The sequence below is a fragment of the Mytilus galloprovincialis genome, chromosome 5, assembly GCF_965363235.1.
Source record: "Mytilus galloprovincialis chromosome 5, xbMytGall1.hap1.1, whole genome shotgun sequence".
NCBI classification, from domain to species: Eukaryota; Metazoa; Mollusca; class Bivalvia; order Mytilida; family Mytilidae; genus Mytilus; species Mytilus galloprovincialis.
Window position 1 is genome coordinate 55,896,482 of NC_134842.1, and position 26,936 is coordinate 55,923,417.

Consider the following 26,936-nt stretch of genomic DNA (forward strand, 5'->3'; position numbering starts at 1 on the left):
TATTCAGAAATGAATTTGAATATGTATCATGACCGTTTACTTTTTTTGCTATTTTTAGAAACCGAAGGCCACTAGTAATTTTAGGTCTTTTATGGTGCAGTGAATACAAAATTTAAAAAAATTCTCAAAAATTCATTTTCATCTGTATGTAAAATTATTTCATATTTTTCTACACCTGATTCATCCCTCAGTTTGGGAAAGTATGTTCAGTTGATACTGTATTTTTTGTCCAATCACACTGTTTAGATACATTTACCTAAGTAGGGTACACAAAAGAGCAACCTAAATTCTGGAATGCAAATACTACCGTGCCACCTTAAAATTACAGCTGGTTCAGAGTCTATATGGCGTTTGAAATATTTTCATCCTGTTTCAACGAAATTTTGACTATCACCTGTGAAAAGTAGTGATTTAAATCTCGAATTTGATTTGTATTGCTACTTCAAATATTTTTGAATGAAAACTAATTTAAACAAGGAACCTTTTCAGTATTGTCCTATAAAACAGATGTAAATTTACACTTAAAATATTGATTTTCTACCTTTTACCTTAACAAGCTACACAGATGGTTGATCGTTAATGGTAATATATGCATACAAGTACTACCCTGTAAATTATATATTAAATATTTATATGTTCTCTCGTGTTACATCGTCAGTTAAGTAATTAACACTTTATTACATGTGTAGATCCAGGTATAACGATGCATAAAAAGGGGGGGGGGGTGAAAGTGGAGCGGCATTGCGGAATAGTTTTCACTAGTTTTCACACCAATCCAGATTTTTTTGGAGTTTTTTTGTGAGGTAACGCCCTGCATTTCCCTTAAATGGATATTTTTATAGATTGGTTGTGTTTAATTCCCTTCATGTGATTCTTTTTCGATAGGTCTACTAGCATTTTTTTCTTCAATTTTCTACTATGCCCTTTTTCAATAGAAATCCAATGTTCGCAACCTACATAGTTACAATTGTATCTATACAAATACTACGTAAATGTATTTCTGTCCAGGAAAAAATCTACTTGACATCTCTGAATTAACACTTTTCCTGAGAAAAAATTATCTCAATTTCTTTTGTCCTTTCAATTCAGTATTTCAAATGTTTTCAGTGATTCTGTAACTTCATGTCCAGATATTATTGTCATTGGCCTAACCTGAGTTAGGGAGTCGGGTTTTGGAATAAAAAAAAAAAAAAAAAAAAAAAAATCCCTTTTCGGAATATCCTTGAACCTCGTCCCCCCTTTTTCTAATATCTTTATCTTGAATGACATACTGTCGTATAATCTTAAAAGTGATTGTTAAAACATGAATCTTATGGATCTGGAAAACAGTTTATTCCATATTGGTATTATTTTAGTAGGTTTCTCTATATGAATTGGATTTTGAATAATAAAGCATATTCACCTGAGAAAGTGTTATTCACCGCGCTAAACGTCATGCGCTTTTACATGCAACGTTATGGTTAGATTTTTCATGTTAAATTTATTTTGGTATATGTTATTCCTTAAATACATGTTCTTCTCTCGGAATATGGAATAAAACAATTACTGTCTTTTGTTTCGGTAAATATGGGGTTTAATTGACTTTTGAAAAACTGATATTCACTTCGGCCGTCGGCCTCAGTGAATATCAGTTTTTCAAAAGTCAATAAAACCGCATATTTACCTCATCAAAAGACAGTAATTGTATAATATCCGTTCCTGTAGGGATGAAAAATAGCTTATCTGTCTTAATTGTCATACATCTTATTATTTAGTGCTTGTAGCTGAACACGCCCTCTTAATCTTTCTCTTATCTCTGATCTCCCTATGTCATTTCTTTAAATCCTTTCGTTTATTATGAAATCAGAGATATTCATATACAATAACTGGTTAATTCAACAGTATTTTAAGAAATTCTTCACATATACATGTACGTTTCTGACGTAACGTGACATAAAATGACAAAATTATCAAATAGAAATGTATCATAATTATCCTTCTGTTGATGTATTAAAGATTATGTCTATAATATGAGCTATAAATATAGTGTTACATTACAAATTTATAATATTTCAGCAAACAATATTCACGAAGTCAAACAAGATTTAGTTTGAAAATAAATGTTCAAAGGAAACAATCTGATATATATTTAGGAATACAAATCAGTTTCAACTTTAGGGGGGTATCATTATTAACTTTTATTTTGTATCAAGACATATTTTCAAAAAAAAAAAAAAAAACCCTGCAAGCAAGGAAGAAATACGTACATTTTTGTGCTAGGCAAGCTACATTGTAATTACTTTAAACAAAATTACTATATATAATTTATGATGTTAATAAATTGCTAATGTCCGGAACCTTTAGAATTTTTGAATTAAGATTGTCTGAGGACAAACAAATACAAAATTGTACATTGTCGTAAATATAAAATCTATTTGTATGAGCTTTAAAAAACAGGACGAAAAGCGAAGCTTGCCCAGCTTTTCTCCTGTTTTGTAGTGAGTATAAATGAATTTTATATTTTTCAGCAATGTACAGTAACATGAATACATTGCGTATTGCGTCTTTCTTGCTATTTACACAGAGTCACAACACTGGGAACTGAAGTTGTTAAAATCTAAATCATTGACTCTAGTTTATCAAAGAAATCATAGTTAAACGCGGACCGCGAAGAGGGCCTCAAAATGAACTGTTACCCCAATATAAAGTCCATATTACCGTTTGGACAACAATGGACCCGTATTAACATTAGACTTTATTTGTAAACAAAAAATATTGTGTACCTGTTATTTGTACAATAGTTGGCTGATCGCAAGATATAAGACGTGAAAAAGTATCTTGCTATCCAACCATGCGTTCTGTATAAAAATAAGATATGACACTCTTATTGCGAATGTGAAACTATCAACCACAACCCGGTGCGAGCACTCTATTACGACACTACCGAGGCGGTTGAGGAGGAGGAAACAGACTGTTTAAAATATTTGAATAGGACAAACGGAAAAAAATTATAGTATTTTACAATACGCATGCGTGATCGAGAAAATACATCTAAAAATGAATAGACATAACAAGGGTATATTATCTCAAAAAGTACATCATTACCGAAATTATTGAAATTGGTGATATTTTAAACGGCAATTAGAGTTATCTCTCTTTGTCTTCAGACGCAGCTTTAGAATTTAAAGTCCCATCTAACGTTAACACGTAACGCTTTGGCGGTTACTGTGAAAATTACTCTGCACAAATACAGTAACCTTCTCCGTTGTTAGAATTGATTTATGGATTTGTCGTGACCATGAACTGAACTGGGTGCATGAATTTCAACAATGTTCTAGAAGTAAACGTTTCACGGCTATTTATCACAATATTCATATGAATATATATCGAGAATTCACACGAAAAAAAAGACAAACATATTGCTAGCTGTCGTGATTGGATTTCATAAGTAAATATTATCTGATGTCACTGATTGAGACTATGTCTGATAGGTCTGAATATTCAAGTGATATTTTATAACGAAATCCCAAGAACAATGAAACTTATGATATCAATTGTGATCAATTGTCAATTCGTGAGAAAAAAATCATGCTTTTTTCCATGAATTTAATAAACGACTTATTTCTTAAAAGCTTTTATAGAATTCGTCTCTAGAGTATTTTAGGTATTTTATAAAGTTCTATGTTCCTCGAATCTGTTATTTTCAAGAAAAAAAAGTTGAAAATATCCTTTCTATTTCCTACGATTATTGTGTGTCAAAATATTATACATAAATAAAATCATTTCAAGACCAGAGTTTCGTATTTTTTGTCTGATTTCGACTATCTTACTAACACTACAAAAGTCTAAAAGTCTGAAAAGACCAGTTTTTGTCTTGATTTGCATGAACTTTTACTCGACATTCTCCAAAAGTATGACCTGTGTCTTAATTTTTCTTGACAAATTCTCATTTATATCAAATTTGTATGAAATTTACTTGACATATTCTCGACATTCTGAATATGGTCTTAAAATTTCTTGACAAATTCTTGACATTTGAATACTGTCTTAAAATTACTCGACATATTCTTGACATTCTTATTTTTTCTCAGTATCGCTTGACATAATCTGAACATTTTGAATTGTGTCTTAAATTTACTAGGCAGTTCTGAGTTTTACAAATCATGACAAATATTCATGATATAACTTTAATCTTTATTTCTCTTTACATAATATACTGTTGTTTCAAGTTACACTTCTTACAACAAAAATGAAAGTCGGGCATGCAAAATAATTGAAAATTTGGGTATCAAAATATTTTTACAAATGCAAATATGGCTATAAAACCTAATGTATAAAATAATTTAAATGTGGGTGTGTTGATATAAAACAATTTAAATGTGTTTTTTTTTTTTAAATTACAATTTTTTTTCCTAAATCTTATAAATTAAATGATTAAAACCAATCATACTGTAGACATATTTCATTCTACATTCATAATATTCATTGTTAATATGGTACATAATTATTGTACAAAAATGTGGTTTATATAAATAGCAAATTATGATGATATACAAATCATTCATTAACAGAAGAAAAATTTGTGTAATTTCATCTGTTGGAATATATATTAAGTATTACACATGGACAGGATGCTCCCCATAAAATTAAGGTATTCATCACCCCCAGAATACACACAACTGTCAAATAGAAATTACTGATTTACAACTTATCAGTTGACCAACCATGCCACTACAATTTCTCAAAAGTTTGTTGATAGATTAAAAAATTATGAAAATCATCATTTTGAAGAAAAAAAAAGAATTAAAATGGATTTTCTTCATCAAAATTATGAAGTTAATTATTTTAACATAAAAACAAATTGAATAATTCCCAAAGATTAAAAGAAAATTCTTATCTACTCTAGGAATAATAAAAAAAAAAATGTATTTATAATGGGTACCATCAATGATTTCTATAGAAATCATTGGTCATATGAAATGGATCTCAAACAGATAATATAGATCTAAACATTTTTTTTCTTTTCCGGAAGGAGTTATCACAAATATTTATTTTTGATAAAAAATTATAAAATTCAACACTCAAATTTGAATAAAAAATGTTTTTGAGTTGTTCTAAAAAATGAATAAGGGTTTTGAATCAAGATGAGAACTGCTTTTTTAACCTACACGAAAGGCCTCCCCCCTCTTTTTTTAGCCGCACAAACCCAAAATATGAATTATGGGGTCCAAAAGAGACACATGGTCACATTTTAAACTGTCTACAAGGCACCTATTTTAGTAAAGCAAATTTGATTGACAGTTTTGCTGTTTGTCAGTTACTTCGATTTATTCGAAGTGAAAAACAATTGATTAAACGTTTAATAAAAATAAATCAAAATTAAACTACATGGAGGATTATTCAGGGTATTCCAACTAGGTGCACCAAAAGAGTATCTTACTATACCAAATTATTCCTTGATTCTTCAAAGTTTAGTTTAGTCATATTAAAATGGAGTATATAGCAGAAATAGAATGTCATAAACAGTGCAGAATAAGTCTGTACATATTTTAGGCGAAATTTATACTGTTGAGATATGTCAAGACATTATTTAGAATGTCAAGAATATGTCAAGACATTCAGACATTATTAAGAATGTCAAGAATATGTCAAGATAGATCGAGACAAATTTAAGACAGTCAAGAATTGGTCGAGACTAATCCAGACTCTTATCAGATGATACAGGAAGTGTCGAGAAATTTTAAGACAATGTTCATACTGTCAAGACACTTGTCAAGAAAAATCAAGAACCTAATTAGACAAATTAATACTATGTCAAGAATTTTTAAAAATTATTCAGACAAATTACGAATGTCGAGTAAAAATTCAGGCAAATTCAAACAAAAACTGGCCTTTTCAGACTTTTTGACTTTTGTAGTGTAAACATCAGTTCACTGGAAAGTACAAACCCAGTGATTTGGTTTTATTTCCTTAACGGCATTAACATGCTGCCTTAGATTTTTACTATGAAGACAAAGATTAAAAATGTGTCTTTATTGCTTCCCCATGCACGAAAAGACAAGGTATTTTGAAACTAAAGTGAAGATTTGTCAGTTATCGGTTTATACGTAATCGTATCAACTGAGAACTTCTTTATGAGCAAGTCTGTTCAAAATAAGACTCAGCGTGTCGGTAAGTACAGAGAAGGATGTATCACATTGATCATTTAAAGCATAAATTTATCGAGAATTATTAGAATCGAATGAAAACACAATTGCTTTAAAACGTTCTCAATTTGTGATAACTTATTGTTTTACCTGATTATATAAATTATATATCTTTGGTCGTTGTCATTCTCTTATAATGCCATTTTATCCGCTTTTGACTATGGTGCTGACTTGTCTTAGTGTTAATCACTATAAGAAACCACATCTTATATTTCATGGGAATTGATTCTATTGTCACAAGTTTTATTTCGGACCATGATCCGATGCTAACACCTATGAAGGCAATGTGTGCGATATATAAATACACAACCTGTACCATGCCAGGTAGCAATAGATACGTTTGATTATACGGCGCTGTTTCCGTCGCTTTATCTTAATTTCGGGTCTTTAGACTACTAGTATCATAGCCAGAACGGAGGACACGTTTTAAGGGAGCATGCAACTATGTTTAACTTCAAAAAGGGGGAGGGGTATGTTTTTTTCTAAAAGTTAGAAGTTTATTTAGTATTCCGACGCTATCAATCAATTTTTATCTCAACATTTAACACTGTAAGCATGATGAGGTATGGGGGAAATCTGCATTCAGAATAATTTGCTTTGTCATCTGCATTCGGAATAATTTGTTTTTTCATTTGCATTCAGAATAATTTGTTTGGTCATCTGCATTCCGAATAATTTGTTTTGTCATCTGCATTCAGAATAATTTGTTGTGTCATCTGCATTCTGAATAATTTGTTGTGTCATCTGCATTCCGAATAATTTGTTTTGTCATCTGCATTCAGAATAATTTGTTTTGTCATCTAAATTAAAAAAAAAATTGTTTTGTCATCTGCATTCAGAATAATTTGTTGTGTCATCTGCATTCAGAATAATTTGTTTTGTCGTCTACATTCAGAATAATTTGTTTTTTCATTTGCATTCAGAATAATTTGTTTTGTCATCTGCATTCCGAATAATTTGTTTTGTCTTCTGAATACAGAATAATTTGTTTTGTCATCTGCATTCAGAATAATTCGTTTTGTCATCTAAATTCAAAATAATTTGTTTTGTCATCTGCATTCAGAATAATTTGTTTTGTAATCTGCATTCAGAATAATTTGTTTTGTCATCTGCATTCAGAATAATTTGTTTTGTCATCTGCATTCGGAATAATTTGTTGTGTCATCTGCTTGCCCATGCAGAATAAAAAAAATCATTAAATTCGGAATAAGAATATATTTTAGGGAAAAACCATAACACCCTCTCCACTCCTTGAAGTTAAATGATCGTTTCCTTATATTTTTTCATAGAACAAATCAAACCATGGGTTTTACTTACTATATTTTAGACCCAAAAACGTTAATTAAAAAGAAGATGTAGTATGAATGCCAATGACACAACTCTCTACAAGAGACCAAAATGACACAGAAATTAACACCTATAGGTCACTGTACGGTCTTCAAAAATGAGCAAAGCCAATACCGCATAGCCACCTGTTTTGAGACCCTGTTTCAATTTTTCAAAGAGTCTTACAGGATGAATTGTGTTTCAAAAGTTTTCTGATGTTTGCCGACATATTGGCTTTAACTTTTCATAAATTTAAATACCAGAGTTGAATTTTGCCAATGTAGTTTCGGGTACACAATTGGTTAACACTTTGAGTAAATTCAATTCAATATGTTCCTCATGCATGTAAACATAATTATTGACATTAAATTTAATTACAATGTTTCCGCCAAAATATAAAGGTAACAACACTATGTCGTAAATAGAGGTCGTAATCGTTTTACTGTATATATCTATTTAAATTGAGATAGTTTAGTTCCAAGCCCGTATCTATGCAGTCATGCAGTCATTAACATTAACGGCTTTTGATCAACTTTCTTCTTTCCCTATATCTTTGTCATGGTTTTTTCTTAGATAAGCTTGTGGTGTGTTTTAGATTTGTATTTCCAGGATACAAGCATATTTAGTTGTGTTTCAATCAATTGTTCATTTAAGAATCTTTCATCTTTTCAGAAGAAGGCTTGTCTATAAAATATAGTCAATTTCGAATTTTTCATTGTCAGTTGTAAATAATGAATTTATCTATTAATTATTTTCCAATTATTATATTGAATTTTTTGTTTGTCTTCGATAATGTGGTTTATCTAAACTTTGACTGATTGTAGCAAATAATTGCCAATTTCCGTTCCAAATGATTCAAGTACATTCGAACGCACAATGAAATTGAAAGGGACAGTTTATATCCTACTTTTTGCTTGGGGATCGTTAAAAGAAATTAAAGTTCAGCGTACATTTTTGTTTCCTTTGATTTGGTTTTGTGGCACTGACATTTTGACCTTAAACGGCCAGAGTCCAACGGAAAAGTGGGAAAAACACATTGGTGGTCGAAACCTAATGTGCTGTTTTAGAAATCAAACTAAAATAAACTCTATTACTCTATTATTTAATTGTGACTAGCTGTATATTCCTCGGAAAAGATATGCATAAACATCATAAAAAATGCAGGGGAAATTGATCAGAAAGAGCGCAATTTCCATATATATATAACTTTAAACTCCCGATGGTTATTGGTTTGAACCGGCTAATTTTGCATGTTTGTGTTTCTTGTCAATATATTTTCGGTAAACAGATATATCAATTTGCGAGAAATCTAATGTTATGATTTTTTGGGGGGCAATTAGATACAAATATAAGGATAACGTAACAAACAACACCCCTCGATTTTTAACGAAAATTCTTGACAAAAAATGAAGTAGCTATCCTCAATAATGTTGAAGCTTTTCCAGTACAATGTGTGTACTTCGGAAGTATACTCTCTGTGAATTCTAATATAAATCGTTTAGTCTGGAATCACAGTAGATGGCAATATTGAAGGAAGCTTTGGGAATTCCTTGCATTCATTAATGAGGAACAATTTAGAAGTAATATGTCTTGTCGTAGGAAATTTCTAATAACAAGTTAAAACGTTAAACATTTTCTTAATTTAAATCATATCTATTTATCTATTATTCAATTATCTTTTGCATTGCAGTTGTCGTAAGCGCAGGTTTTACTCAGACTTTTTATTGATATTCCAACAAATAAAGATTATCATTAATATTTAATACTTTAATTTCATCCTTTGCACTAACAAGATCTTTCAATTTATCATCATGACAACGTGTAAACGTAAATACAATTATTATATCTGTCATCAATATTTTAATTTCATCAAGAAAATTAAATTTCAACATTGGTCTGTGTAAAACGTAATTCTCAGTACCTAGCAATAAGAATAGACTTTATTTCATTCTATATAATATCATATATGAAGGGAATTACAAACATGTAAATAAATCAACAGAATGGCACTTTTGAGAAGAAAAAAAATGAATGTTTGTTATTATACAATTTGAAATCTATACAGTTGTGTTGGAGTTTTAACACCATAGAACCTGGTTAAATACGATTAAATTGGCTTAAAACCACAAACAAGGTTTTCACATCATATAAAAAAAAAACAAAAAAAAAAAAAACAACAGAATGATGCAGCATCACAAAGCATGGTCTAACAAAATAGAATCTAGTTAAACACCATACGACATGGTTTATTTCATCACTTTGTTGGAGATAGCGACATTTTTTTTTTCAATTGCAATGTGAATACAGACAAGCAATATTTCCCATGCAGCATTAAACAAACAACACCAAGCAATCGTTTTTATTTATCATACGTCATTGATATGCCACTTGAAGTTAAGCATACAACAATCAATTCATTTGTTTGGAATTAGCCGTTTCAGAACCCAAAGGGCCTGGATTAATTCCATCGTTTGTACCCAAAATAGAAAATATCGTCACGTCATTTTTTAATCATGTCACATGTGCCTGTCCCAAATAAGGAGTCTACCAATTCATTGGTTGCTGGTTTTTTTTTTCGTGTATTCACCCCGTATAACCCCGATACAAATGAATTCATTTTCGTTTTGTTTTTGTTTTTGTTTTTCGTGGTATTGTTATGTACATAAACTAGACCGTTACGGCGTTAGTGTGGTCGAACCTTTTATCGTTTCAGATGTCGTTTTGGGTTTGCTCATTGTTAAACGGCCGTACGTTGACTTATGATTGTTAACTTTTATGTTACTTGGTTTCTGGTGGAGAATTGATTGTCTCATTGACAAGCATCTAGTATCACCTAATTCTTTATATTTAAAATATCCACTGGTACATTTATAAAAAATGGAAGCTGATTGTCGATTGTGACGAATTCTTGATTAAATTTTATTTTAAAAGTTCTGCTTTATTTTGAATACTTGCCCTACTTAAAATTGGAAAATGGTAATCTAACGAAAAGAAATGGTTATCGATTATTTAGATTGAAACTACAACCTACAATAACAGAGCTATTTGATAGACGTGAAATGTAACATGAAACGATGACTCTGTTTACATTCCATCATCGATGTTGTTTTATCATTTTTCATAACATGTTCATTGATTTCATGCTACTTCCGTTTAGCATTAGTATTATAAAAAGTTTAACGTAGCTTGTTGAGTTCATGTGTGTCTTTCTCCTTTTTGTATTGACCAACCCCCTCTCCCCACCGCCACCCTAACAAAAACAAACAAACAAAAAGCAAAATTAAGAACAATACAACAACAACCAAGAACAAGAACCGTGGCATTAATGAGTGATCTTTTAAAAACATGGTAGACTCGGAATCATAAGTTAGCATGTCATAAATTTGTCTCACGGTTTTATAATTACAGGAGTTACTTAGACATCAACTTTAGATTTACAAAAACACAAAGAAGATATCAGGCTAATAATTTTGTACTCCGACGCATTTCTTCTTTTCAAGACTAATCAGGGACACACAAATCGTAAATTTCAGAGGCCAAATAAAATACCTTGCTGAAGAGCACCGAGGAACCAACATTCCAAAAGAGTTTGCCAATAGAGCTGAGATGATCTCTTTCGTTAGTTTGGAAATATTTACATTAGTATTTTAGACATTTCAAAGTTTTGTAAACAGTAAACTAAATATGCACATATCAATGCAATGTCATATCAACACAGAAGTTTTAACCGCTTGGCATTTTGAATTCTCCCATCCTGCATTTTAAAAACCATGCTATTATTGATTGATATTTATTGTATGGGTGGAGATGCAATGTAGTATAAATAAACAGCTACGTTGTACACATGAACGTAAAAGATTAATTAAATTTAATGCTCGTTCGGTAAAGAAACTGAAACGCTTTCTTAAAATATATATGTTGAGAAAACACATTGACAACCCTTTCTGATGGGCTCGTTTATCGACTGTTGCCAACTTTTAATACTGATAGTCTAATGTCGAGGTGTATCCGCTTTGCAGAATATAAAAGTCTTGTATTGTTTATTTGTTCTCGTCCTGTAATCGCATGTCATATTTGATACATGACGTCATGCAAACAAAAAAATAACCAACTATTTAAAATACTTAGTTTTAGAATCTTTTTTTTTCGACTACAGGAAGTATATTTAATATGCATTCACTGACTAAGAAACAATTTAACTAATGCATGAATACTTAAAGTACAGTTGCAAGTATTACAAAGATATTCAGGTTGATTGCATTTTAATGGGTACGTAGAAATGGTTACGCACTCTTTTACAAAAACAACATGTTCAAAAGCTAGCTCAAAAAGGAAAATAAACACAAGAAGTCTTGTCCTATTGAATATACCGGCACTATTCAGTCTCGAGGACAACCCTTTTGATGTTAATCATTAATGCTTCGTTGTAAGTCAAAAGATGCAATTATTGGTTTAGATTACCTCAGACAGAGAGAGAACTTACGTCATGACCTCTTAAATAACAATGAGCACACTACCAGGGACACAGTCAAGATGTGAAGGTTGTATTGTCTATCTAACATTTATTTTTCCAGTGGTGGTCCAAAAAAAAACTACCTTTGGCCAGATCGGCACACTTCAGAACTTACCTTTTTTGTGCAAGATTCGTTGGTGTCATTTCATATGCATGAAATCTATATGGACTTTTAGTTATATCAAGTCCTCTGACAAAAATTGAAAGTTGTAACTAATCATGGCTAGTGCAAAACTACAGGTTGGGTTTTATTCACAAAGTTTAAGATTTCATCATCAGTACTTTAGATTTTCATCCATTATTATGCAATAAACACAACAGTAATATATTGCTGTACAATAGTCATATTTCGATTTTAAAAGCAAAAAAAAAAAAAATCCGGGTTAAAAACACAAAACCGAGGGAGACACGTCAACTTTAAGTGGACGAAAAAAAAAAAAAAAAACACTAACACAACAGTTGACTTAGCCTGTAATTCAATGGTAGCGGTTTGTTGATGTGTTGTTACATGTTTGTGTTGGAATTCTTTCATTTTTTGTACATAAATTAGGCCTTTAGTTTTCTCGTTTCATTTTTTTTTTACATTTGGGGTGTTTTTATAGCTGTCTATGCGGCATGAGCGTTGCTCATTGTTGAAGACAGTACGGTGACCTATATTTGTTAATTTCTATGTCATTTGGTCTCTTGTGAAGAGTTTCTATTGGCTATCATACCACATCTTCTTTTTTTATATTAGTTGTAAATATTTTATTCTTTTGTTTATTTTTTCCATAAACACTAATGATTTTTTAACCAAGGGAAAGATTACCTTACCTGTATTTGACAAAACCTTTCTGATTTTTGGATCCTGGATGCTGTTCAACTTTGTACTTTAGATCTATTTTTCCTTTTTATCTTTTTGGGGATTCGAGGGTCACTGATTGATGCTTTTGTAGACGAAATGAGCATTTGAGGTAAAAACTTTTAAGCCTGTTATCTAAGGTAAGTTTATTTCTCGAAAAGAGACGAAGTAATGAATATGAATTCATCAGGCTAAAAGATATTTTTTTCAAATCAATTCTGACCTGAATACAATAAATCTTCCTACATAAATTCTATATATTGATGTATCGTAGGTCAAACGCACAGTTCTCAGATTTATATCTGTCATCCGATTATTTAAGATAGATGAATATTTAATAAAGAGATTAGAAACAAAAATGTCTCGCGAAAATCCATCGTATTTTCTAACTTGATCTCATAACCTAACAAGCTTTGAGATACTAACCAAAAAGCCAACTAAAAATGATTGGTTTTCATAAAACTAAAATTTTGAACAAAATAGATTTTGACTCATTTAACTCATTTAAGGAAGTTCGCTACTCAGTTTCAAAATAAATAGCTTTTCCTAAAATTAATATATATATTGATAGGGGATTAATTAAGGAATCAAAAAAGCAAAAAATATAGATGTCAATGTGTTTGTTTTCGAGAAATTAGCCATTGAAATTTTGAGGGGGAAATGTTCTCTCTTGAGTTTTCATAGCTTTACATGTATCAATGACAAGTTAAAGTTTTTAAAAACTAAAAAAATATTTAACATTTTATACGACTTTTACAAATGACTTATAATTATGCATGCAGAAGATTTATAAAAAGAAAAATGGGGGTCAGTGGTCAAAATGTTTTAAGGCATTCAAATGAATAAAACCAGAGGATTCCGAAAATCTGACAAAAAATCCAAAAACTTGACCCCCATTTTTCTTTTCATAAATCTTCTGCTTTTTAAAATTACTGTGAAACACATTGATTGCAAATTATCTCTTAAATATTATATTTATCACAGTAATTCAAATTTGATCTGCTGAGTTAATTTTTTTTTTATGACCTATAGCTTCAGTTTTGAAATAGGAAACCCATATGTATTTTTGTAAAGTTTACTGCGAATTCAGTGGCAAGTGTTTCATGTATGTTTTAGATGATACAAAGTAACGTAGAGTTAATGTTAAAGATAGGCTCTGTAGAATGGGTAAGGTGTCATTTTTTTTCTTCTTCAAAAAACGAAATTATGATACATCAATTTCTTCATCAGAATCTGTGAGTGAAATACAACATGGTTTACATAAAAGTTTTATCATTTATCAGCAAAAAATTCAGGTTTTGTGAATAAAACAAGAAAATGAAAAGATATGTATGTAGCGATTCATATTGTTATATAAATGCAACGATTTGGCTATCAAATTGACGACAGAAAAAAGACGCAATTACGATTGCATTCCAAATTCATAACTATAAAAACATCTTCTGATATTGTACTGCATTGGAAACTTTTTAGATAATGAAACCATTCATGTATTCCTGTTTTATCAAAACTCATTGCTCTTTTTTAGAACAAGAGAAAAGATAAAATATTTATATATTACTTCTATGTAAATCAGACGTAGTCGTCTCTTATCTTCGTGACAAACGCCAATAAGATATGATAAGACAACATCTAGTATGACTTAAAATTATTTTCTATGTGTTTAAAAGAATTTCATCTACTAGTATATGAGGTCGGGCTTGCAGGTGTAGTCACTTTGATGACCATCTTTGATATGTAAATGTTGATGATTTTCTTTAGTTTGTATTCAGTACATACAGACTATCATAGTTGTTAATTTCTGTGTCATTTTAGTCTCTTGTGGACAGTTGTCTCATTTGCAATCTTACCACATCTTTGTTCATATCATACATATAATGTTCTTTTTTTTGTTGTTTATTATCATTTACAGGTGTCAATCTTCCGACAATTCTTAAATCACTAAATTATAAACCTAGTATCTTTGATATATTTTTTTTTAATGACAATGTCTACACCAATGTTGTAATTGTTCCTCATGTTTACGTCATAATTTCAAAGCAACATAGAGTTTCTCATCTATGTAATCTGAAATCATCCTTTATAATATTTTAATATTCTGGACTGGAAAAATCCAGAGGAAAACCCGCACTTTTCGTTGTTTCAAGAAGAGTGGGAGGAACCATGTGTGATCAGTGTTATTTAGATGTTTGATGTTTGTGTTTATTACTCTAGCATTCCAAACCTTTGGCTATAAGCGTATAAATTTATAAAGAGATGAAACAGTTTTACCTGTTTTGTTCTTGCGTTTCTCTTTCAAAATTACCGCGATAAAAAGCAAATTTGAACAGTTGATCAAAAAAGCCATAGGAACATTGTGTATGAATGTAAAACTAGATTATACAAAAGTGATTTATGTGTCACATGGCAAAAATCAAATAAAAATTTATGAAACTGACACAATCTAAAACCTTCAAAATAGACAACACACAACATATCCAAACCTACGAAACATGTACAAACATACACTCAAGTATAGCGAAAACTGTAAAATTAAGCTTGGGCAATAGTGTGATGCCATGTGATCCGGCGGAGTATGTTAATTATTTACATTAAAAAAAACCTCATTTTTATCATACTCAGTATTATGTAATCATCCTTTTTAATACCATATAATCATACTGAAAGACCCCACACTGACGACTACGACAATTTAGAGGTGTGAATCTATAGATGAACCCCAGTGTCAAATTTTAACACATATAGAATTAACCTTTAATCACGTGTAGAACATCGATACAATTTCTATATAAAAACTGTTATTATTAGGTGTGTTGTTTGGTTTGAGATTACAAAAAATTATACCCACGATAGATATGTCTTTTGTTGTGTTCAATACTAATTCAAAACCTCCATCTGCAATTACTACTTGTTAATGAATTCAACACCAAACGTATTTTTTTCTTCTTTAAATAATCAAGTTCAATACAAACTTGGCTATTGACTCATAAATAATCATTATCTATTTAAACAAGAAACGTGATATCAACTAATTAACAACTCATTTATAGGCAATAGGTCCTAAAAAGGTAACCAATATGTGGTTAACAACTCACACCATAGGGAAAATAATAATCGAGAAAACCGTTGCAAATCGTCCACGTTCTTCTCGTTGATTATCGACATGAAGTCATACAAATTGTAGCATAAATCGTACATTTTCCAACACATCGCTCGATACTACTGCTGGTGGACCACCTTTCCTGTGATACCCACAGGGATGGTTTTCCAACATATCGCTCGATACTACTGCTGGTGGACCACATTTCCTCTGATACCCACAGGAATGGTTTTCCAACACATCGCTCGATACTACTGCTGTAGGACCACATTTCCTCTGATACCCACAGGAATGGTTTTCCAACACATCGCTCGATACTACTGCTGGTGGACCACCTTTCCTGTGATACCCACAGGAATGGTTTTCCAACGCTCGATACTACTGCTGGTGGACCACCTTTCCTGTGATACCCACAGGAATGGTGGTCCACCAGAAATAGTATCGAGCGGTGTGTTTGAAAATGTACGATGTATGCTTCTCTGTAGACGTTGATAAAACACCGACTGAAAGACAACATAGTTTACATGGAAGTGTTATCATTCATCAGCAAAAAGTTCCTGTATTACGCAGTAGACAAGAAAACGAAAATAAATTTACAGCGATTCGGACTGTCATATAAGTGCAACGATTGGGTATCAATCTAATGACAGAAAAATTAGATCAATTACGATTGCGTTCTAAATTCAAGACTATAAGAATAAACCCCACAACATATACGTTTTTTTGTGTTCATTTCTTATTCAAAACCTCCATCTGCAATTACTCCTTGTTAATGAATTCAACACCAAACGTATTTTTTTCTTCTTTTTTAAATAATCAAGTTCAATACAAACTTGGCTATTGACTCATAAATAACCATTATCTATTTAAACAAGAAACGTGCTATCAACTAATTAACAACTCATTTCTAGGCAATAGGTCCTAAAAAGGTAACCAATATGTGGTTAACAACTCACACCATAGGGAAAATAATAATCGAGAAAACCGTTGCAAATCGTCCACGTTCTTCTCGTTGATTATCGACATGAAGTCATACAAATTGTAGCATAAATCGTACATTTTCCAACACATCGCTCAATACTACTGCTGGTGGACCACCTTTCCTGTGATACCCACAGGAATGGTTTTCCAACACATCGCTCGATACTACTGCTGGTGGACCACCTTTCCTCTGATACCCACAGGAATGGTTTTCCAACATATCGCTCGATACTACTGCTGGTGGACCACATTTCCTCTGATACCCACAGGAATGGTTTTCCAACACATCGCTCGATACTACTGCTGGTGGACCACATTTCCTCTGATACCCACAGGAATGGTTTTCCAACACATCGCTCGATACTACTGCTGGTGGACCACCTTTCCTGTGATACCCACAGGAATGGTTTTCCAACGCTCGATACTACTGCTGGTGGACTACCTTTCCTGTGATACCCACAGGAATGGTGGTCCACCAGAAGTAGTATCGAGCGGTGTGTTTGAAAATGTACGATGTATGCTTCTCTGTAGACGTTGATAAGACACCGACTGAAAGACAACATAGTTTACATGAAAGTGTTATCATTCATCAGCAAAAAGATCCTGTATTACGCAGTAGACAAGAAAATGAAAATAAATTTACAGCGATTCGGACTTTCATATAAATGCAACGATTGGGTATCAATCTGATGACAGAAAAATTAGATCAATTCCGATTGCGTTATAAGAATAAACCCCACAACATATACGTTTTTTTTTTTTTGTGTTGATTTCTTATTCAAAACCTCCATCTGCAATTACTACTTGTTAATAAATGAAACACCAAAAGGATTTTTTTCTTCTTCAATTAAGACTTGGCCATGGACTAACACATATCATTATCTATTTAAGGGAGTTCGCTTCTCAGTTTCAAAGTAATTAACTTTTCAAAACACTAGTTTATGTAGATAGGGGATTAATAAAAGAATCCAAATAGCAAAAAATATATATAGGTCACCGTGCTTGTTTTCGAGATATTAGCCATTGAAATTTTGGCGGGAAGATATTCTCTCTTGACTTTTCATAGCTTTATCATTGACAAGTTGATGTTATCAAAAACTGTTAAAAAGTAATTAAAATGTTATAAAACTTTTACAGATGGTTTATCATTATTTACAAAAAGAAAAATGGGGGTCACCGGGTAATTTTTTTCAAGGCATTCAAATGGATAAAACCAAAGGATTCCGAAAATCTGACAAAAAAATCTAAAACATGACAAGCCAGCTTCCTTAAGCAGAAGACGTGCTATCAACTAATTAAAAACTAATTCAAGCAAAAGATCATAAAAAGGTATCCAATATATGGGGAAAGTAATAATCGAGAAAACCGTTGTAAAACGTCCACGTTCTTCTCGTTGATTATCGACGTGAAGTCATACAGTATATAGCATACATTGTACATTTTATAACACATCGGACGATACTACTGCGGGTGCACTGCTATTCCCGGGGGTATCAGCATCTCAGAACTGACATGATTTGAATTTCTTAAATTGATAATTTACGAATTTTCATTTTTCTTTGTATTCTTGCTTTTTGTGTTGTCAGACTTGGGAATAATGAAGATGGATGAACAACTCGGACAACTCGGTTACCATCAAGGCACTCCAAAAATAGTACGAAGAAAAAGGCGAGCAGAAGTAACATAGAAAATAACTCGCATCAGAATAGAAAAATAGGTTTAGAACAAATATGGGAGAATAATGTTATGATAATGACAAGTGTACCACAGTACTTGTACAGACCAATATGCCCCAATAGACGAACGTTTTTAAATACTTGATACTTGCATAACATTGCGAGGTATATTAGAAAGGGAGAGTAGATTTGTTAATCGTCAATGTTGAACGTAAATTACACCCTCAATTTACTGCTTTTATCTTAATGTCTAATCAAAATCATGTAATCAATGCGACGTTATTGTGACAACTAGAAAAATAATTGGCCATAACATGTAAAGTTTAGGAGTTTTGTTTCGTGAATAAAAATAATACCGTATACATACTGTGTGGAAGCGTTTTTTCTATATCTTCTTTAATCGAAAACGGCAAAAAATAAACGTATTAATGCTATAAGGGATGTGTCCATACTAAATGGTATACAGAATACAAGGTAACGATTTTGATGAAGTGTCTAGACAATATTTGAATTATAGTTTAAGAAACCCTCTAGGTTCATCTTCATGTGAACATGCACTAGCATTAATCGCAATTTAAGGGCCACATTATGTCCCCTTTTATCTGTAGTTTCATCCAAAATCAGGATTTAAAATGATGGACAGACGAAAGTTTTCAGCATTTGCCGGTTAATTTCTAGGAATAGAAAAACTCTGATTTAACATCCGTGTTGATTTTAATTCGCCAGCCATGGGAACAACTAATCAAAAGGACATCAAAAATATTGAGGTAAAATTCATATGTCAACAGCAATTTCATTTAATTACACAAACCGAAGACCCACCCTATGAGAAATCAGGCACATACAGAAGTTGTAAATTATAAGTATTACTAATAATTGTAGACAAGTAAGATCACAATATTTCCTGTGAAGACTGTGGTGTATACAGGTATATAACCAATATACAATGACACAATATATTGGTACTACATGTATACTGCATATTACCAAAATTGTTGACCTAGCGCAAAGAACCACGAAACTGTTATTGAGAGATAAAGTTTTCCTTTTTCGCATACTTCAGTTTTATAATATGGGAAATTACTACCAAATACGTTTCTTATGAAGGGACTTCGAATTATTTGGAAAATGTATGAGAATGCCATCTATTTTGAGTCCTATGATAAGTAAAGCAGTTATCAGTTTCTCAAATAATACGTATAAAACTGTCATTCATTACTTTTTATATTTTTTAGTTTTGCCTTACATAATTGCATTAGGCTTCCAGTATTATGTCAAAAATAAAGGCAACAGTACTATACCGTTGTTCAAAAATCATAAATAAAACTGCTATAATACATGTAGCTTTTTTACACCTAGTAATTATTGATATACAGATTTAAAAAACAAGACTTTGTGAAAAAAAGATAATTTGTAACTGGATATCTACGTAATGTAATGCCTTAACCAAGTCAGGAAAACGAGAGTTGTTTGCCAGTTCGTTGGATGTGTTTGAGCTTTTGATAATGCCATTTGATAAGGGTATTGTTTGACATTTTACATATACACTTTAATATGATTGTGTAAATTATCTTTTAGGGTTAAACTATGTTGGTGATGTCATAACAACATTTAAAGTGACCTTTTTGCAGAAAAGGGTCCAGCATCTTTTTATTGCCACAGACAGTTTCATACGAACATTTCTGTGAAAAAATATTTGTACATTCTTGACAAAAAGATCAGTATGTCTAACACATAGCAGAAGAAAAGTAAACCAGATTATCGAGAATTTAAGATCCATGACAGAGCATAAGTCGCCACAAAATAGGACTGTAACCCTGTTGGCTTTATGGAATCAGCAGTATTCAGTCTGTGTGTACTTACAGTAATTAATTAATCCCTTTTTTAAATCTTCTATATCCATTGATATTATTATGTGTTTGAAACAATTGACACAAACAATTAGGATATTGATTTCACCGCTTTACAGATAATTGTTTGATTCCATAGCGATGTATTGATAATATTTGTATATATTATAGATTTATAAATACATGCCATTTACATAATATGCATACAAACACTGCCTTAAGATTATTGGTTCAACAATAACAAACAAAATATGTACATTGCACATGTGTGCATGTATATTGCATATTAATTCGGAGAATTAGATCCTTTAATCACCAACGTTGGTGTAGCTTGTGTCCTATTTGTTAACCTTGGCCGCGGTGATAGAGATCTTGAAACTGTCCTCTTTGTCGTTAAATGATTTGACGTTTGACCTCTAGCTGTTGATCTTGGCTTACCACATGTAATTGTCAAAGGCTTTATAATTGAGTTACTTCCCTTTTCAAAAGAGGAATCATCATCTTGCTTAATTGCATCTACAATACTGCTTTCGGAATGACTAAAATTAGATTGTATATTTGGAGTAAGAACTGTTACGCACTTCCCATCTTGGCTCCGCCGTTTCATCATTGGTGATGGAACTTCTAAACTATTCGAGCTAGCACTTCTTTCTGGTTTCTTTTGAGCATATTCCGGAGGACCCTTAACTGGTTTCCCCACCGGTGGTAGTCTTTCATCACATTTTTCAACTTTGATATGGGGATTACTACCAGATTGCTTCTCAATCAATGTAACATTTTGGTCCTCGTTTTCATCTTCAAAATCTTGGTCGGACCGAGGTGCAGGGGAATAAAACATTTTCCTATAATCCCTCCCATCAGATGGCGATGCAGACCTCATGTCTTGTCGAAGTCCTAACAAATGATTATATCCTTTTTTATAGTCCGATTGTTTTGGGATGTTTGCATCCACAATCTTTTTATCATCCTTACCTGTAGAATCTATCGTAACTTGTTTTGGTTTAAGAGGTGGTAAATCAAAAGTTTTGACTAACTTTTCACTCCTTTTCATTCTGTTTGCAGACTGTAACGACACGAGTCTCATCCGATAATTTATTGTGTTAATTTTATCAATTACATCTTTGGATAACCGCCTTAAATCTCGGTTCAAAGTCCAATTATAAAATGAACAACCTTTTAATATAGCATGTCCAGTTTTGCTACGAACGATACGTACATCAACAAATTTCTTTCTGCTATTTCTACCTTCGTATCCCATTAGTTCCAGGTAAGTTAATTGATCAGTTTTCCAATAAATAGGTTTTCGTTTAAAGATCCAATAGCCGAGTCAATATTACCGCACTGGTACCTTTAGTTCTTTTACAATTCTGTAGAGGAAAGAAGTCAATTTCAACAATAAAATGTTTGGTATTAAAATAGCATTAATTTAAAATCTATCTATGATCCACTATGCAGATAAAAAGGTAAATACACTGTCGACCTTGGAACATTTTATTTTATTTCATTGCAATAAGTTAGGTTATCATAGAAAGGCTGATGTCTAGACAAAATAATAAAATTGATATTCAATAAACCTCGAAGATATGATAAGTGTCATAATATTGCCCCTGCAAACTCAAATTAAGAATATTCTTCATTTCTTTAAATTATATCATTTATTAACATTAAAATTAATCCGATAAAATAAATTTTGATTTCAGAATATGTAAATATATATTATCTCTGAGACTTCAATCAAAGCCATCCTATACATTTTTCTGCAGCAATAGCAAAGTATGATCTAACGCGTCACAGAAAAGTGTTTTATTGACACAAACATACATATATACGACATCGTGTGACAATATAACTGTTAGGGTACGACTGTTACTCATAAATTTGAAAAGTTAAATATTATGTATTTGTTCTTAGTCAAACGTTTGATCATAAAAAATCTATGTTGTTTGGTAAAACAACGATCACAGTTGGTTTTATTTGAAACGTAGTATTGTAAACATGAGATGAACCACTCATTAGCAAATTAAATAACCCATATCGTTTCATTCGTGCGTTTTTTGTAATCTAGTAAACCCTTACAGTTAATAGTAAATTACTTTCCTTGGCTGATATTTATATATGCTCTTTTATGTACTTTTTATGGTGTACCGATGATACTTAATTGATTTGATTTATTTGTGTCACGTACTCATTTTTTGTTACATAAATAAATTAATGATTTTAGGAGTAATACTCACCTTTTTGCACAACAACAGTTGAATTTGAAATAATCACAGGAAAGAGTAAATCATTTATATTTTTAGAGGTTGACATCTGTAAGGTTTTAGTGTAATTCACTATTAGAATAACGATAATATCATTTACAGTACTATTTCATGGTATAAACATAGGTATGATATTTATAAAATGTTGTTTTTATTTTTTTACAGCACTGTATCAATAACGATGCTGGTGGACTATCAGACCCAAGGGGTATCATCAGCTCAGTAGTCAGTACTTCAATACTGATATGAAACGATTTATAACAAACCTTTTATAAATTGTCCGTTTATATATTTTAGAAAGTTTGAAAACCATGTTTTCAACTCCGTCAGTCTAAATTCATAATGACTTTTGGCTATTATTTGAGGTCTATTTTGGCAAAACAGCTCTTCAACTGTGTCGGTTCTCATACATCCCCGGCTTTAACATATGAGGCTTCAGCTGTCCTGGATGATATGGATGCATCAAATACGACATATCTAATTTGAAAGCAATACTGTTTAAGTTATGCATCGAATGAAATGTTTATCCTGTCGAACCTGACAGTCTTGGTTTTTAGGATTTAACGCTATTACCTCAGATTTTGTTTGTTACCTTCATTTTGCTGTTCTTAATCGATGAATGAGATTTGAAAATAGATACACTACGAAGATATGAAACAGACCTTCTACTTTCGGTAGTAGAAAAACCTGTTCAAATTATGATCAATTATCCTTCTAGCTATTCACCTATATATAAATGTCTACTGAATTTTAAATACTCGTCATAATCTGATAAATGACGGACAATACCATACAGGAACTGATAAGTGTTATAGTATACACGTATATGAAATGTTCTGTTAGTTCATGCTATATCGCTCCTTGGGTTTCAAGCAATATAACCTTATTTGTACTTAAACTTATCCTGTTTGGTTTTTATAAATAGTCAAACTAATAAGCTTATAGCGGTTTCGAAACACTTTCATTTGTTTTATTTGTGCATAAAATCAGCACTTCAACTGTCTACTGGTATTATGAAATAATTGAACACAAGTCTGTGTAACATGATTTTGTGGAAAAGGTCTTTTAAAAAACCGGGACTCTTTTTACTGTGAATTTGTATTATAACATTTGTATGAATATGAGGGTTATCAACAAGCCATATAAATCATATTTGTTCCGTGTTAGGTTGATATACATGTCGTTTGAATTGTTTTACATTGTCTTATCGGGGCTTATTATAGCTGACTATGTCGTATGGGCTTTGCTCATTGTTGAAGGCCGTACGGTGACCTATAGTTGTTAATGTCTGTGTCAGTTTGGTCTTTTGTGGATAGTTGTTTCATTGGCAATCATACCACATCTTCTTTTTTTATATGTATTGCATTTGTAAAGCACAATGCAATATGCTAAACATTTAAATTGTCTTACTTTTAACAATCTAAATGTTTAGGATTTTAGGAATTGTTCGGGAAAAAAACGGTTTCCAGAAAATTAAATATTATACGAATCTATGTGCATATGAAATAGTAAAATTATCGAACTTTTTCAGCCTTATGTGTTGTTCTTTTTTATATTAAAAGTGTTTAAATTTCGAAATATATTAGTAAGTAACATCTATAGAACTCAAAAGATAATTTAAGATATACTATTAACAAACTATACATTTTTCTTCAGATTGAATGCATTTGAATGAAGAGTTATAAGATCATTTTATTTTTGCTTGGTCAAAAATACGTTAAGATAAAAATGGTTCATTTAAAAGACATTCTAAAGACATTAAACACAAGTTATAGACATGGATCACGCTTTCCGCAGATATTTGAAAAGTAATTGATTTAAATATTTTTTAATCAATGTCATCTACCATTGTGGTACTTTTTACATAAAATCAATTTGACAAGGAAGGATGAAGGGGCGATGTGATCCACTTAACATTTACAAACACGCATACTGTTACTTTTTTAGAAGGTCCATAAAGGGAGTTTGTTGCAAATGGTTTGTCGTTTTGCTTCGACATCCGTAATATGAGACACCACGTAAGATGTATCTAAGAGTGTCATCACAATTATTGCATTATGACGCAGGTAAACTTATATTTCAGCCTGAACACATTGAAAACGGTCTGAAGAGGGCATTTTGAGATAGTCAATTTTCAAAGTTGAAGTTAAAAAGGTCATATGCAAATATTTTGACATCTTTATATTTATTTTTCGCATGTGACTTTGGGCGATTTTTTATTTCAGATTTCAATTTCATTATTGACCCTTTTTTATTTTCACCCTGCCATCTTACTGTAAACGTATTGTTAATCTCCCATATATATGATATACAAGTCAAGTTACCGCCCACTTTTCAGATGTTTTCACATGACGGATTTATGTGAAGTGAGAATTGATTGAGTGGAAAGAACTATTGTTAATTTAGAAGTACTGAACTGCAGCATACTTTAAAAGACAATACTAAAAAAACGGCGATTATGGTAACAAATTAAATTTAGTCAATCCATATGTATTTATTTTTCAATAAAAAGCACTGTTTCTTGTTGCAATATTATACGTTATTCTTGTAAAAAAAAATCTTAATATTTTCTAACACTACAGTGTATATATACTGCGTCTCAAATGTAGGTAACAATGCTAGAACTTTTTTTTCGGTCAGTTGGATTTGAACCCATGTTATTGTTACATTGTAGCGAAGCCACAATGTACTCTAGTAAACCACCTAGACAGCTATGTAAAATACAGTTTTCATTGGTCAATCGATGTCCTTTTTCGATGTCTTTATCTAGACTTGTAACACAGTACACGATGTAGCTATATAGTGTGTCATGAATATCATTCGTTAAGATAAAAGACATTAAACACAGCAGGGTTTTAACATGGAAAAAGGATGATTAATACTTCCCATGCAGTCAGATAAAATTCAACAACACATTGGGCTTATCAATCGACTAACGAAAGGAATATTTGTGTAAAGCCAAGACTGTCTAGTGGTGTATGTGGTTACACAGTGCTGGTTGGTTCCTACAATTTTAAAGGGCACGGTTTAAAATTCCACTGAAGGAAAAGGAATGACCTACCTTTGGGACCACAAATTTGTACAGTACAAGTTATCTCACATTTTTAAAATTATTTTTAAGGGGGGATTTGAAATCGTATCGGAAATTCTTTGCTCTGATGGTAATAAAAATACCCCAAAGCCCTCGTCGTTGTCGTCATTAATTAATTGTAATGAAATTAAATATTGAAAATATTTTTTTTAATATGATTATTTTCATTATTATAAAATTTAAACGTATTTGTCATTGTCTTTTTTGTGATCTGATACAAATCAATTAACAGAAAAACAGAAAAATGCGATAGGAGACATAATATATTGTCTTCAACTTTTATAAATAATTTCATAAGTTCTTACCGTCTACAGCCTGTTCACGCAATATATGTTTATGTACAATGGTTTTTAAGTACTGTTTTCTAATGTTACGTAGTGCATATATATATATATATATACGTGTATATTTATTTAAATGATTCAGTTGTTCAGATTGATATTAAGTTTTCCACATTTTTCAAAATATTTTAAGGTTAAAGTTTTATTTAATTTACTTATGTGAATTTCAATAACTCTCACATGGTTGCTTATTAACTACAGATGGTTAGATTTACAACATTTTTCTCTTTGTTGTAGAACATATAATATAGTTTTATTTTATATCGATTTAATGCCAGTTTACAGAGAATAAACAAATGCATTGTTTTTATTGTTTATTGTTCAGTTTTAAAGACTAGGAGGTGACGCCGGGGATACCGTTCAAAACAGTTACTGTAGCTATCATATAAACATTTAAAGAAAAAAAGATAGAGGTTTATTGTTAATATGGACCAATGGGTCCTGTAAAATTGTCATCAGTTACATGTTATGTAGAACAGAGCTTTTATATATAGTTTCTGGGTAATTTTTGTTTTTAAAGTCATGTATCAATTTGCAAATATAATTTTTATATGATTTTTATGAATATCCTTACGTTTTCCTCTTCGCAAAATCATTGAAATGTAGACACTCAGTAAGACCAATATGTACATAGAATAAATATTTATTCAAAAAGATATTTGGAAAATAACATGTAATTTGAAGTTCAAATTCATTATTGGCTTTGTCAGAACCTATCGATCAGCAAATCAAGAAAAAAGGTAGGTTTCAAACTAGGTTTAACATGAGAAC

At 31.4% G+C, this 26,936-nt stretch overlaps 1 long non-coding RNA gene across 1 annotated transcript; it reads right to left on the minus strand.

The window, feature by feature from the left end:
- Positions 1–20,255: 20,255 nt before the first annotated feature.
- Positions 20,256–26,190, minus strand: LOC143076077 (uncharacterized). Its single transcript, XR_012978524.1, has 2 exons — positions 26,130–26,190; positions 20,256–21,839 (listed from the first exon to the last, which is right to left on the minus strand). It is a non-coding gene; the product is annotated as an uncharacterized LOC143076077 (long non-coding RNA).
- Between the last annotated feature and the right edge of the window lie 746 nt (positions 26,191–26,936).